The following is a 13,289-nucleotide window of genomic DNA, read 5'->3' as shown; positions in this document are numbered from 1 at the left end:
GTCACCACCATGATGTAACTACACAGGCACAGCTCTCCGGCGCCCCCTTAGTCTCTCAGGTCAGTAAAGGAACTGCACCTAGAGCAAATGGTCGCCGGGGAGGAGGTCCTGTTACCCGCTGGAGGTTCTAAGATTCGTGATCAGAGTAAAAGCATCAGCCCAAGATTAAGTTTATAGTTTAATTGCCTTAAGGGCGCACTAGATAATTACAGAAATATACAGTAAATTTGCAGTCAGAGAAAAGATATAACAATAAGGGTACAAGACTTGAGATATTAAGCTGGAGGTCAATTTACCAGATTGTAGGGTCATGTGGCTGCTGGGGAGCTCTGCAGTCCACAGGTACAAGAATCTTAGTTGCTGGACTGACCACCAAAGCATGAGCCGCTGCTCCCCTCGGCAGGTCTGTCCCCAGGTCCTTCTTAGATAGTCATCGTGTGAAAGACTGAATGTCTGCCAGGGGCTGCGAGTCCTTAAACATGCTAGGTTCCTCCCCCTGTGTCAGAGGGTGGGCTAATAATCCATGCTTCTAGGATGGAGCCAAAGCGTCTGGGACACACAAAGGACGTATATTCCTGCGTCTGCTAGCAGGTACATTCTAATTGAAGCCCTAGGCTTTTTTCCGGCCCCCTGCTGGCACGGCTCCATCCCTGAGCTTTGAAGCTCTGTTTTGAGCCTTTTTTCATTATCACACCAATGGCCCTGGCTATTTAGCATTGGAACACTAAATCCTGCTTGTATTTACTAAGTACACAGCACCTGGGGGTATAGAAGCCGTTAACTGCCTGTAATTCCTGAACTTAGACCAAAATGGATGCCAAGCTCAGACATGTGGCGCCATATCTAAGATGGCGGCTACTCCTTCATCACACCTCCCTGCTTTAGAGGGCGCTAGGGGGTATCACATTCCTGTGATCCCCCATGAGCCCGTCCACACCCTCTCCTTGCCGGGACAGCCCATCAGCATTACCATGGTCCCTGCCTCTTTTGTGGCGAATGGTGAAGTGATACTGTTGGAGAGAGAAACTCCAGCGTAGCAACCTCTCATTCGTCCCAGAGACCATGTGTAACCAGCTGAAGGGGATGTGGTCTGTTTCCATGGTGAATTGGCGTCTGTACAAGTATGGCTGCAGACGCTGCAGGGCCCACACAATTGCCAGACATTCCTTCTCCATCGTGGAATAGGCCACTTCCCTCGGCAGGAGCTTCCGGCTCAGGTACAGAACGGGGTGTTCATGGCCTGTAGTGTCGACCTGGCTGAGCACAGCACCGAGGTCGAAGTCGCTGGCGTCGGTCTGCACTACGAACGGCCGCGTGAAGTCGGTTGCCTGTAGTACAGGAGAACTAGAAAGGGCAGTCTTGAGCGCCTGGAAAGCTGTCTCGCAGGCGACTGTCCAGTTGACTGCGACGGGCAGCCTCTTCTTGGTGAGGTCCGTCAGGGGCTTGGCCAGGGCACTATAGTGTGGAACAAACCTCCTATAATACCCGGCTGTCCCCAAGAAGGACATCACCTGCTTCTTGGTCCTGGGGGTGGGCCAGGATGCGATGGCATCCACCTTCCCGGGCTCTGGCTTCAGAGCTCCTCCACCTACCCGGTGCCCCAGGTAGTGGACCTCACTCATACCCAGCTGGCTCTTTTCGGGCTTAATGGTCAAGCCTGCTCGCTGGATCTGCCCGAGCACCTGCGCCAGGTGCTCTAGGTGATCTTCCCAGGTGGGACTGAAGATGGCGATGTCGTCTAGGTACTCGGTCGCATACCCTTCCAGTCCCTCGAGCAGCGTGTTGACCATCCTCTGAAAAGTGGCAGGGGCATTCTTCATGCCGCATGGCATCACCGTGGACTCGTACAGTCCGAATAGGGTGATAAAGGTAGAGCGTTCCCGTGCCCCAGGGGTCAGGAGAATCTGCCAATACCCCCTGCTCAGATCCATGATGGTCAGGTACTTGGCCCCGGCCAGCCGATCGAGCAGGTCATCGATGCGCGGCATTGGGTGCGCATCGGTGACCGTCACAGCGTTGAGCCCCCGGTAGTCCACGCAGAACCGCATAGTTCGGTCCTTTTTAGGGACGAGGACTACAGGCGACGCCCACGCACTATTGGACACTTGGATCACCCCCAGCTTCAGCATCTCGTCTAACTCTTGGCGCATGTGCTGCTGCACCTCAAGAGAGACCCGATATGCTGAACGCCGGATCGGGGGGTGATTGCCGGTGTCCACGTCATGGACGGCTGTCTCAGTCCTTCCGGGCAGGCTGCTGAACAGCTCCCTAAAGGGGTGTAGAGTGACCCTCAGCTGGGAACGTTGTTCCTCCGAGAGCTGGTGGCCAACCCCCACATCCTCGATGGATCCACCCACCTTGGCTTGGGTGAGCAGATCCAGGAGGGTTTCTACCTCTCCTTCCTCGGGAAGGTTGCACACTGGGTGGGCACAAGCCTCCCGCTCATGATGGGCCTTCATCATGTTCACGTGGAAGGCCTTCCTCCTTCCACAGGCGTGGTCCAGGGTGACCAGATAGGTGACAGCGTTGAGCCGCTGGTGCACGAGGTATGGACCCTCCCAGGCCGCCTGAAGCTTCTTTTGAGGTACGGGGACCAGTACCCACACCTTTTGACCCACCTCATAGGTCCGCTCACAAGCATTCTGGTCGTACCACCGCTTCTGGTCAGCCTGGGCTCGCGCCATATTGTCATGCACCAGCCGTGTCAAGGCCGTCATTCTGTCCGGGAAGCGCACGACATACTAAATGACCGACACTCCAGAGGTAGCCAAATCCCCTTCCCATGCTTCCTTCACCAGAGCAAGGGGCCCCCGTACACATCGCCCGTACCGGAGCTCAAAGGGGGAGAACCCTGTTGAGGCCTGTGGGACCTCTCGGTAGGCAAACAGCAGGTGTGGGAGATACCGCTCCCAGTCTCTCCCGTGGAAGTCGACCAACATCTTCAGCATCTGCTTTAAGGTGCCATTGAACCGCTCACACAGACCATTGGTCTGTGGGTGGTACGGGCTGGCTACCATATGTTGCACCTGTACCTGCTTACAGAGAGACTCCATCAGCTGCGACATGAACTGGGTCCCTCGGTCGGTGAGCATTTCCTGGGGAAACCCCACTCTGGAGAAAATCTCCAGTAAGGCAGTGGCCACTTTGTCGGCCCGAATGGACAACAAAGCTACCGTCTCCGGGTACCGGGTGGCATAGTCCACTACCGTTAGTATGAAGCATTTCCCGGAGCGGCTGGGAGTGGACAGAGGTCCAATGAGATCCACAGCCACCCTCGAGAAAGGCTCTTTGATGATGGGCAGAGTTACCAGTGGGGCTTTGGGGCGCCGCCCCGCCTTCCCCACCCTCTGACAGGTGTCACACGAATGGCAGTAGGCAATCACCTCGGTCCTCATTCCTGGCCAGGAGAAATGCTGAGCTAGCCTGGCCCTGGTTTTAGCGATCCCTAGGTGTCCGGCCATGGGAATCTCGTGTGCGATCCGCAAAAATTCTGCCCTGAACGGATAGGGTACCACTAACTGTCGGTCCCTGGGCCAAGCCTCCAGTGAACCCTGCTGGACCGTTACCCGGCACAGCCGTCCCTGGTCCCAGACCACTCGCTCACGGTCGGACTGCAGGGGAGGCTGTGCCGCCTGCTCCTTGAGAGCTTTCAGGCTAGCGTCAGCTTCCAACGCTGCCTGAAATCCCTGACTCAATGTGGCAAGAATTGACAAAACTGCCACCTCCTCTGTCAACTCCCCGGGATCTGTCTCCTGGCCGCTGTCTGACTCGGCAGCCACTTGGTCGGAGAGAGGGGAACCGTCGGTCCTCCGCGAGGCTCCTTGGGCTCCGGCGTTCCTACTCCTGGTAACAGCGGCCATGACGGCTGAGACCACAGGTAGCGCCTGCTTCCCCTCATCCCCCGACCAAGTCGCCGGGTCAGGCAGACTTCCCTGGCCTCCTGACATTCCGGATGTGGGGAACTCCTGCCCTGGGGTCTTACCTGGTGGCTCCTCTCCCGGGACGCCCCCATCCCCATGGCCTGTTCCTCTTTCTGCAGAGGCCCTCGACTCAGCAGGCTGGATTCACTTAGGGGCCCTACACTGCCCATAGCAGCCCCTCCCTCTACCTCTGAGCTCTCCCCTACAGGCTTCTCACCTGTCCTCACTGTGAGCCCTGTGTGTGTAGTGTCAGTGCATGGCTTACCATCAGGTTTCACTCCCTCCTCCACTGTTGGAGGCACATTCAACACATTAACATTAGCATTCACAGTAGAGTCATGACGTTCTTGGGGAGCCGGACTCGGGGGTTCAGTGGTCACCCACTGAGTCACTAGCTGCCCCAAATCGGTCCCAAGCAACACATTGGCAGGAAAATTTGGCATTACTCCCACCTCCATTGTTGGAGGCACATTCAATACATTAACATTGGCAGTCACAGTAGGGTCATGACATTCTTGGGGAGCCGGACTTGGGGGTTCAGTGGCCACATACTGAGACACTAGCTGCCCCAAATCGGTCCCAAGCAACACATTGGCAGGAATATTTGGCGTTGCTCCCACCTCCCGCATTCCCCTCCCGGCGCCCCAGTCCAAAAACCCCTTGGCGACGGGCAGCGCCGGTTCAACACCTCCAATTCCGGAGATGGAAAGGGTTCTCCCAGGCACCAAGTCTTGAGGGGACACCACCTCAGGACGTACCAGGGTTCGTTCAGCGCCTGTGTCCCGCAGTCCCATGACCGCTGAGCGGCCGATGGTGACGGGTTGGTAATTGTCCAGGGGCCTCCCACCACCCCCTCCCACACACAAAACAGTGGACGGTTTCTGGGACAGGGATGGGGCCTTATGGCGCTGAGGACACGCAGCCTTAAAGTGTCCCGGCTGGTTGCAATGATGACATCTGGGTTCTGTTCCTGACCTGGAGAGGGCAGCAGGGGTGTACACCCCTTGCACTCTGGGGGCTGGGGGGACAGGGGCAGGACTGGGCTTACCCCCTCTCCAGGTGCTGCTGGCAGGCTTCTTCGGCTCAGAGGCCTTGTTGTTGGCATACTCGTCTGGCAGGGCGGCAGTAGCAGAAGCCCCCTTTGGTTTCCGGTCACGGAGGAACTGCTGAAGGTCCTCTGGGCAGTTCCACAAGAACTGCTCTTTGAAAAACAGTTCCTGGACCTCCTGGCGGGTGGTGAGCTCTAGACCCGAGGTCCAGTGCTCCGCAGCTCTCAGCAGTGCCCACATGTGGTCGGTCCAGGTGTCCTTGGAGCCCCGCTGCAGGCTCCGGAACTTCCTGCGGTACGACTCCGGGGTGAGGTTGTAGTGCTGGATCAGGGCCCGCTTGATGCTGTTGTAGTCCTGCTCCTCCCCGGCAGGTATGTCCCCCAAAACTTCCAGGGACTTACCCCTCAAACGGGGGGTCAGGTACCTTGCCCACTGATCCAGGGCCAGATGGTGTTGGAGGCAGGTTCTTTCAAAGGCCAGCAGAAAGGAATCCAGGTCTCCATCCTTTTCAAGCAGGGGGAAGTCCTCCGCCCGGACCTTGGAAGCCTTGGTCCCCGGTGGGGCTGGAGCGTCCAGCGGGAGCCCATGCTGAGCCATCTCCAGTCGGTGCCGGCGCTCCGCAGCTTCACGGCGTTCAGTATGCTCACGCTCCGCTGCTCTCTCGGCCACCGCTTGCTCACGCTCCGCTGCTTTCTCTGCTGCCACTAGGAGTCTGTCATGGGCGGCGTCATTACCAGCCTCGAGCTGTGCCATAGCCGCTTGGAAAAGGGCCTCCGATCTGTACAGGCTGGGGTGGGCATGTGGTGGGCAGTCCACTGCGGGACTGAGCACGGGGGTCTGGCTCCTTGAGGAGCCCTGGCTGAGCTCCCCCTCGCCTTCATTGGTATTGTCCTCCACCACCTCCTCATAGACCATAGCATTGGCCTTCCCCTTTTTCCTACTCCTGGTGCCCTCCGCCATCTTGGGAACCTCTGGTTACTGACACAGCTGCAACCCTGGCCTCGCACACAACTTATTATATTTGCACTCTGACCGTCTAGTGCTGGGATGACCTTAAGACCCCAGCAGTGAAAGTTACCGCTGGTAGTCTCTAGTGTCTGGGAGTAGGGGTCCCACGCACACTATTACTCTGATCCCACCGGTGCCACCAAGTGTGGAAGAACGCACACAGACCCGTTCCTCCCAAGTCACCACCGTGACGTAACTGCACAGGCACAGCTCTCCGGCGCCCCCTTTGTCTCTCAGGTCAGTAAGGGAACTGCACCTAGAGCAAATGGTCACCGGGGAGGAGGTCCTGTTACCCGCTGGAGGTTCTAAGATTCGTGATCAGAGTAAAAGCATCAGCCCAAGATTAAGTTTATAGTTTAATTGCCTTAAGGGCGCACTAGATAATTACAGAAATATACAGTAAATTTGCAGTCAGAGAAAAGATATAACAATAAGGGTACAAGACTTAAGATATTAAGCTGGAAGTCAATTTACCAGATTGTAGGGTCATGTGGGTGCTGGGGAGCTCTGCAGTCCACAGGTACAAGAATCTTAGTTGCCGGACAGACCCCCAAAGCATGGGCCGCTGCTCCCCTCGGCAGGTCTGTCCCCAGGTCCTTCTTAGATCGTCATCGTCTGGATCTTCTGTGTGAAGGAAAGAATGTCTGCCAGGGGCTGCAAGTCCTTAAACATGCTAGGTTCCTCCCCCTGTGTCAGAGGGTGGGCTAATAATCCATGCTCCTAGGATGGAGCCAAAGCTTCTGGGACACACAAAGGACGTTTATTCCTGCGTCTGCTAGCAGGTACATTCTAATTGAAGCCCTAGGCTTTTTTCCAGCCCCCTGCTGGCACGGCTCCGTCCCTGAGCTTTAAAGCTCTGTTTTGGGCTTATTCTCATTATCACACCAATGGCCCTGGCTATTTAGCATTGGAACACTAAATCCTGCTTGTATTTACTAAGTACACAGCACCTGGGGGTATAGAAGCCGTTAACTGCCTGTAATTCCTGAACTTAGACCAAAATGGATGCCAAGCTCAGACATGTGGCCCCATATCTAAGATGGCGGCTGCTCCTTCATCACTCCTAACTCTTAACAGTGCATTCTTACCGTAACTATTAGTGATGAGCAGGTGTGCTCGTTGCTCGGGTGTTCTCCGAGTGTTTTGGTGTGCTCGGAGATTTAGTATGTGTCGCCGCAGCCGCATGATATCCGGCTACTAGACAGCCTGAATACATGTGGGGATTGCCTAACAAACAGGCAATCCCCCATGTATTCAGGTTATCTAGCAGCCACAAATCTTGCAGCTGCGGCGACACATACTGAATCTCCGTGCACACCAAAATACTCGGAGAACACCCGAGCATGCTCAGGAAAACTCTAGTAACGAGCATACTCACTCATCACTAGTAACTATACAACATTCCCATTATCTAAGCACTGAGTTTTCAAATTATAACTTTAACGACCAATCACCAAAATGCAAAGTGAATGAACAAAAGAGAAACGTCAATCAGATCAATGTTTGGTGATGACAAGTTGCCTTCAAAAAAGCATCAAAGCAACCCATGACTTTTGGATATGGGACGGACCCCCACTCCATCTTAAAACCACCATAACTACAGTAAGCCAAGGCACTAGAATAAATACACAAAACATATTATTTTGGTAGTCTAAATGGCCAAAGCTTTATTTAAATCACAGGATTAGACAATCACAGTAGGAGTCAGGTGAAGTGATTGTACATTGGGATTCACAAGTACTGTGATATCACCAGCTGTCTGACATACAGCACCAGGACTGACAGCCATAAAGGGGCGGCACGCACTGGCTTGCCATTCAAGCATAGCCAGTAAACTTTCAGGGCACCAATGACCCTATTATCCTCACTCCTGTGCTTAACCACTGTGCCCGCCCCTGATTGACGTTACCATTACAACGTCCTTGAGGCTGGCCACCAAAGCCGAGCCTGTTCACCACCATGAGGCTTTCCATCCTCTATTAGTTAAAATGAGTCCACCTTAACTTGTCCGCAACTTCCACCTGACTCCTAAATCACCACCAACGAGGCCATTTGAAACCTTAAATGGACTCGACCCCCATCAACCATGCCTAACAAAGCCATCAATCAGTTCTACATGCTATGGAAAGACTGTGCATACAAGTAACAAAAATCTAGGGCTATGACAGATTTAACAGATTAATTTTTATCAATGCCATGCTACCAAGTTATGATCGGTAATACGGTAACTACAGCAAAATAACAGTCACTAAACATCCTGCAATGAGGATCCCATAATGGGGAATGTGGAAAGTAAACTATAATTAAGGTCGCAGCCACAGTCTGAATACCTGTATAATGACATCTGTCATGCCTCAAAAAACTATCATCTAGATCTCCTCTAGAGCAGTGATGTTTTGGGCCTGTCGATGGGCAACACAGATTTTCAAATCCCTCTAAAGGTTTTCTATGGGGTTGAGATCTGGAGACTGGCTAGACCACTCCAGGACCTTCATATGCTTTTTACGAAGCCACTCCTTCGTTGCCCTGGCGATGTGCTTTGGATCATTATCATGCTGTAAGACCCATCCATGTTTAATCTTAAGTGCCCTTGCTGAAGGAAGGAGGTTTGGACTCAAAATCTCACGATACATGGCCTCATTCATTCTTTCATGTACACGGATCAGTCATCCTGGTCCCTTTGCAGAGAAACAGCCCCAAAGTATGATGTTGCCACCCCCATGCTTCACAGTAGGTATGGTGTTCTTTGGATGCCACTCAGCATTCTTCTGTCTCCTCCAAACATGACGAGATTTGTTTCTACCAAACAGTTCTTTTGTTTCATCACACGATATGACATTCTCCCAATACTCTTCTGGATAATCCAAATGCTCTCTAGCAAACATTAGATGGGCCAGGACATGTACTGGCTTAAACAGAGGGACATGTCTGGCACTGCAGGAACTGAGTCCCTGGCGGCGTAGTGTGTTACTGATGGTATCCTTTGTTACAGTGGTCCCAGCTCTATGCAGGTCATTCACTAGGTCCCCCCCCCCGAGAGGTTCTGGGATTTTTGCTCACCGTTCTTGTGATCATTTTGACCCCACGGGGTGAGATCTTGCATGGTCTTGTATGTCTTCCATTTTCTTATTATTGCTCCCACAGTTGATTTTATCACACCAAGCTGCTTGCTTATTGCAGATTCAGTCTTCCCAGCCTGGTGCAGGGTTACAATTTTGTTTCTGGTGTCCTTCGACAGCTCCTTTGTCTTCACCATGGTGGAGTTTGGAGTGTGACCGTTTGAGGTTGTGGACAGGTGTCTTTTATACTAATAACAAGGTCACACAGGCGCCATTACTACAGGTAATGAGTGGATGACAGAGGAGCCTCTTAAAGAAGAAGTTACAGGTCTGTGAGAGCTAGAAATCTTGCATGTTTTTAGGTGACCAATTACTTATTTTCCACCATAATTTGCAAAATAAATCTTACCAAATCAGACAAGGTGATTTTCTGGATTTGTTTTCTCATTTTGACTCTCATAGTTGTGGTCTACCTATGATGTCAATTACAGGCCGCTCTCATCTTTTTAAGTGGGAGAACTTGAACAATTGGTGGCTGACTAAATATTTTTTTCCCTACTGTAAATGCAACATCAGAACAAAGTGACTATCATAAATATGGCACCAGATGCCTTCACAGAACAACTGTAGTTATACTGAGAAGAAAATACACACAGGCTGGTGGACTCAATGTACTGCACTAATTATGTAACTTCTGGAGGCAATTGGTCAAGGTACTGCATGTCTTTTGTAAGCACATAGCGTCTCTTCTCAGGACTACAAATCATTTCAGAGTCCAGAACTTGGTTGGTTTCATACTCAGTGATTGGATCAGACATAGAAGCAGGAAATGTTTTGGCTGTAGAAGAGGACTTGTTGAGCACCCGAGAATAACCTGCACATGGCAAGCTGGAAAACAAAGTGGCAGAAGCAAGGACTCACTCAAGCTCAGCTATGCTCTTTTTAGCCATGTGCCTGGAGAAGACATCTGTGAAATCCCGAAAGGAGGCAGAAATTTTGAAGCAGCTATGAAAACAAGATGATCCCCAATGGCCGATCTGGTCGGATGACCAGTCATTGACCTGAGTGTAGCCGGAGCCACCATAGTCCCAAAAAACACCGGGGCACTAAAAGTGGCAAAAGTAACGTGTGGTGCACCGATGTGAAGAGTTACTTGCACTGTTCACAATTGGATACGCTCACCAGGAATTTTTGAGCCATTCACGGAGGATAGCTTCAGGGGTCATCTGCAAAAAAACTAAAGGAATTTTCAGCTTTTTTGCCAGAGAGAAGTCCATAAAATTCTCCACTGCTCCGGAATCAATAAGCCCTTGTTCGGTGAACACAGAGGAACTGTATGAAACAGACATAGGCACACATAATTTAACTTTAGTGAAGGATCTGAAATTCTCCTGTGGCGCCCCTGAGGCTCAGTCGCCACAGAGGTACTGCACCTCCTCCTGAGGTGTGGTGCCCCACCATCCAGGTAAGTTGGAGGCTCCTGACCACGCTCCAACATCCGCACCCCACACAACACAGTAGTTCAGCAAAGCCACATTGCGGCTCTTTGCTTGGAGTGTAGCAGAGCACCTTTGGTGGCTCCCTGCTTGGAACATGAAACGTGCTGGGAGGCGGGTGGAGTTGAGAATACATAAAAGAGTGGGGAGGTTTAGGATTACAGGTCAGTCAGACAGGGAGTCTGAGGAAGGAAGCCACTCGGAGAGGAGTGGGGATCCCCGGAAGAGGGATGGAGGAAGGAGTTCTGCAGCTGCCTCAGTGATCTGAGCCAGCTGGCACGGGAAAGGAAAGAAGGAGAAAGACATTGAACAGAAACCTGATCTTCCATAAGAGAGAGAGATTAGTATGGAACGAAGGAGTAAAAGGGAACAGAGAGGACGTGGGTTAGGAGAGAACCCTGCCTAGAAGTTCTAAGGGCAAGGCCGGGGCCCGGTCCCCGAGGTTGTATGGACACTAATGGTTCTGCAGCATACACCGGTGGAGTAGTGGGTTGTAAATGCACTACTCCCATCTAAGACTTGGGGGCACAACAGCAACTTGGATAGAGAGCCGGGACTCAGGAGTAAGGAGTCCCCGAAGCAGGCTACAGCTATCTGCCGTACAAGTAGGGTTCTTGGGAACATCTGTCAGGAGGCACTCCAGTGTAACTCAGTACTAGGAGTACTTCACACTTAAAGGCGCTATAGAGGAGACGTTCAGAAAGGTACATGTTGGTGGAGCGTTGGAAGGGAGCATTCCATCTTGTCTGGAGGTTGACCGAGTCCATGACCCGGAGGACACGGTGCGGAGGCAGGCACCTATGTATACTACAGACTGTGGGTAAAGCTTTGGAACTACAGGCCCTGGTGTCCTCTATTCATTCTCGCACCAATGCACCCAGCACTGCTACATCTGGGTACCAGCTTATACACCGCTTGTGCCTCTCCTCTAATTCCACATCTATATTGCCCTGGGACTACAGCTCCACCTGTGGGGAGCTTCAGCATCTTAGCTGCAACACACCCCAGTCCCAGAGGATCTGCATGCAGCGTCGGCCTAACACCTCACTTGCCGAGCACCACAGGTGGCGTCACGAACTATTCATCTAACTACATTCCACCACCATTTCAATTCCCCCTTCCTTAATTGGGCACCCAGGGCCACGGTCCGGGTCACCGCTGCTGTGACACATCCCGCCGACACCAGCACGGTACCGAGTACCCCACGGCCCTGGGAGGGCGACCCAACTTGGCGTCACAAACAGGATGACGAGACCCGATGCCATCGGGTTCTGTGTGCCTAAGATTTGTTGGACTTGGAACTTTTGAGAATGTGCAGAAGACCCAATTTAATAGACTGTAAAATGAACATTAAAAATGGCTGCTGGCGCGGAGAAGAAGGGCGTGAAGATATGGGAGGTCCTAGGAAAAGACAGCGAACAGTCTTGGGCCTCCCCTGCCTGAATTACTATGTGACAGCCACATGGCCCACCCCCCGAGGGGTTCGTATACTGGCTTGGTATGGAGGCGCTGGAAGAAGACGCCGCCCCAAGAAGGAGGGACAGAAGCCAGTGGCGGGAAAGGGGCCGAGGCAGGAAGAAGAACGCCAGAATGCCATTTTGGAGAGAGACGGGAGGAGGCCTGCGGAGTGCAGGGAGGTCATGCCAGATCTCCTTGGCGCCATGGCTGAAGGCTCCAACCCAGTGTCCGAGATGAATCGCCAGCAGCTGGAGGAAGAAATAGCGCAGCTGACGCGCAGCCTGCAACTGAGGCAGGAAGAGCTATGGACCTTAAACTGGCAGCGCGCCCAGGAGGGGCCTACACCTGCGGTACCCGCCACACCGGTACCCGCCGCTGCTGCACCAGATTCTGTGCAGGCAGACTCCATGGAGCCTGCCGCCGCCATCACACCACCGGAGGAAGAATTGTATGAGGCCCCGGGAGTCGAAGCGGAGGAAGAGGAGCTCCCGTCCGGACCTGACGCGGCTGCGCAGGTCCCGCCAGAGACCCCTGCGGACCCGGAGCCGCCGTTAGCTCCACCTCCGTCCTCGGTGTCCCACCGGGCAGCGCCCACAGCCACTACGCCTGCTCCGGAGCAGAGACCGCATCGCCGGGAGGCGCCAGGTATATACCCCGGCCCCCCTAACGGGTTGCCCTCCGACTTCACATTGTCAGAGGCTGGCTTGAGGGAACTCGAAATGGGGCAGTTGGAAGAATCAGCTGGGGACACTAGGCTGTCGGAGATGGGGAGGTGGAGGAGGTCCCTACTGAGGAGGGTACGACTGGAACAGGCACGCACGATCCGGCGTCTTTGGGGATTGGAGGAATCTAGGTCGACTTGGGATAGTGACCTTGGGATCCCTTGGCTGCAAACCCCCCGTATAGCCGCTTACCAGCACCAACAGGCTATGGCTTCCCCAGGTATCAGGCCTCGTACCAGAGCAACAGAGCCACCCACCCATGAGGAACAGTTGATGGGTATCGATATGCATCATGGGTTCCCTTTACCACAGCTACAAGACCCTAGGCGGTAATCACATCAGCTGCCACCACCCTGTCCTTTAGCAAGCAACCAGTAGCAGGATGAAGACACCCAAAGTATCTCATCTGGTAGCAGTACCCAGTCATCAGCTTCCAGAACCCCAGGAGGGAACAACAACCATTAATAAATCTCGTTACCCAAGAGGGTTTATTTGCACAGTTGTGCTTTGTTTTCTATTATGTTTTAGTTTTGGTTTTCCAGAGTTGCCCTGTTTTGTTGGCAGCCTTCCATTTGAA

The 13,289-nt window shown here is 53.1% G+C and overlaps 1 protein-coding gene across 1 annotated transcript in view; it reads left to right on the top strand.

Annotated features, from left to right (window-relative positions):
* Positions 1-13,289, top strand: part of LOC141074328 (uncharacterized) — a 119,126-nt gene that overhangs the window by 30,769 nt on the left and 75,068 nt on the right. The gene's annotated exons all lie outside the window — the stretch shown is intronic.

This window comes from Dendrobates tinctorius, unplaced genomic scaffold (genome assembly GCF_039654945.1).
Source record: "Dendrobates tinctorius isolate UK_male_01 unplaced genomic scaffold, ASM3965494v1 ptg000332l, whole genome shotgun sequence".
Taxonomy (NCBI): Eukaryota; Metazoa; Chordata; class Amphibia; order Anura; family Dendrobatidae; genus Dendrobates; species Dendrobates tinctorius.
The sequence above is the reverse complement of the archived record's forward strand: the minus strand, read 5'-3'. Positions and strand labels throughout refer to the sequence as shown.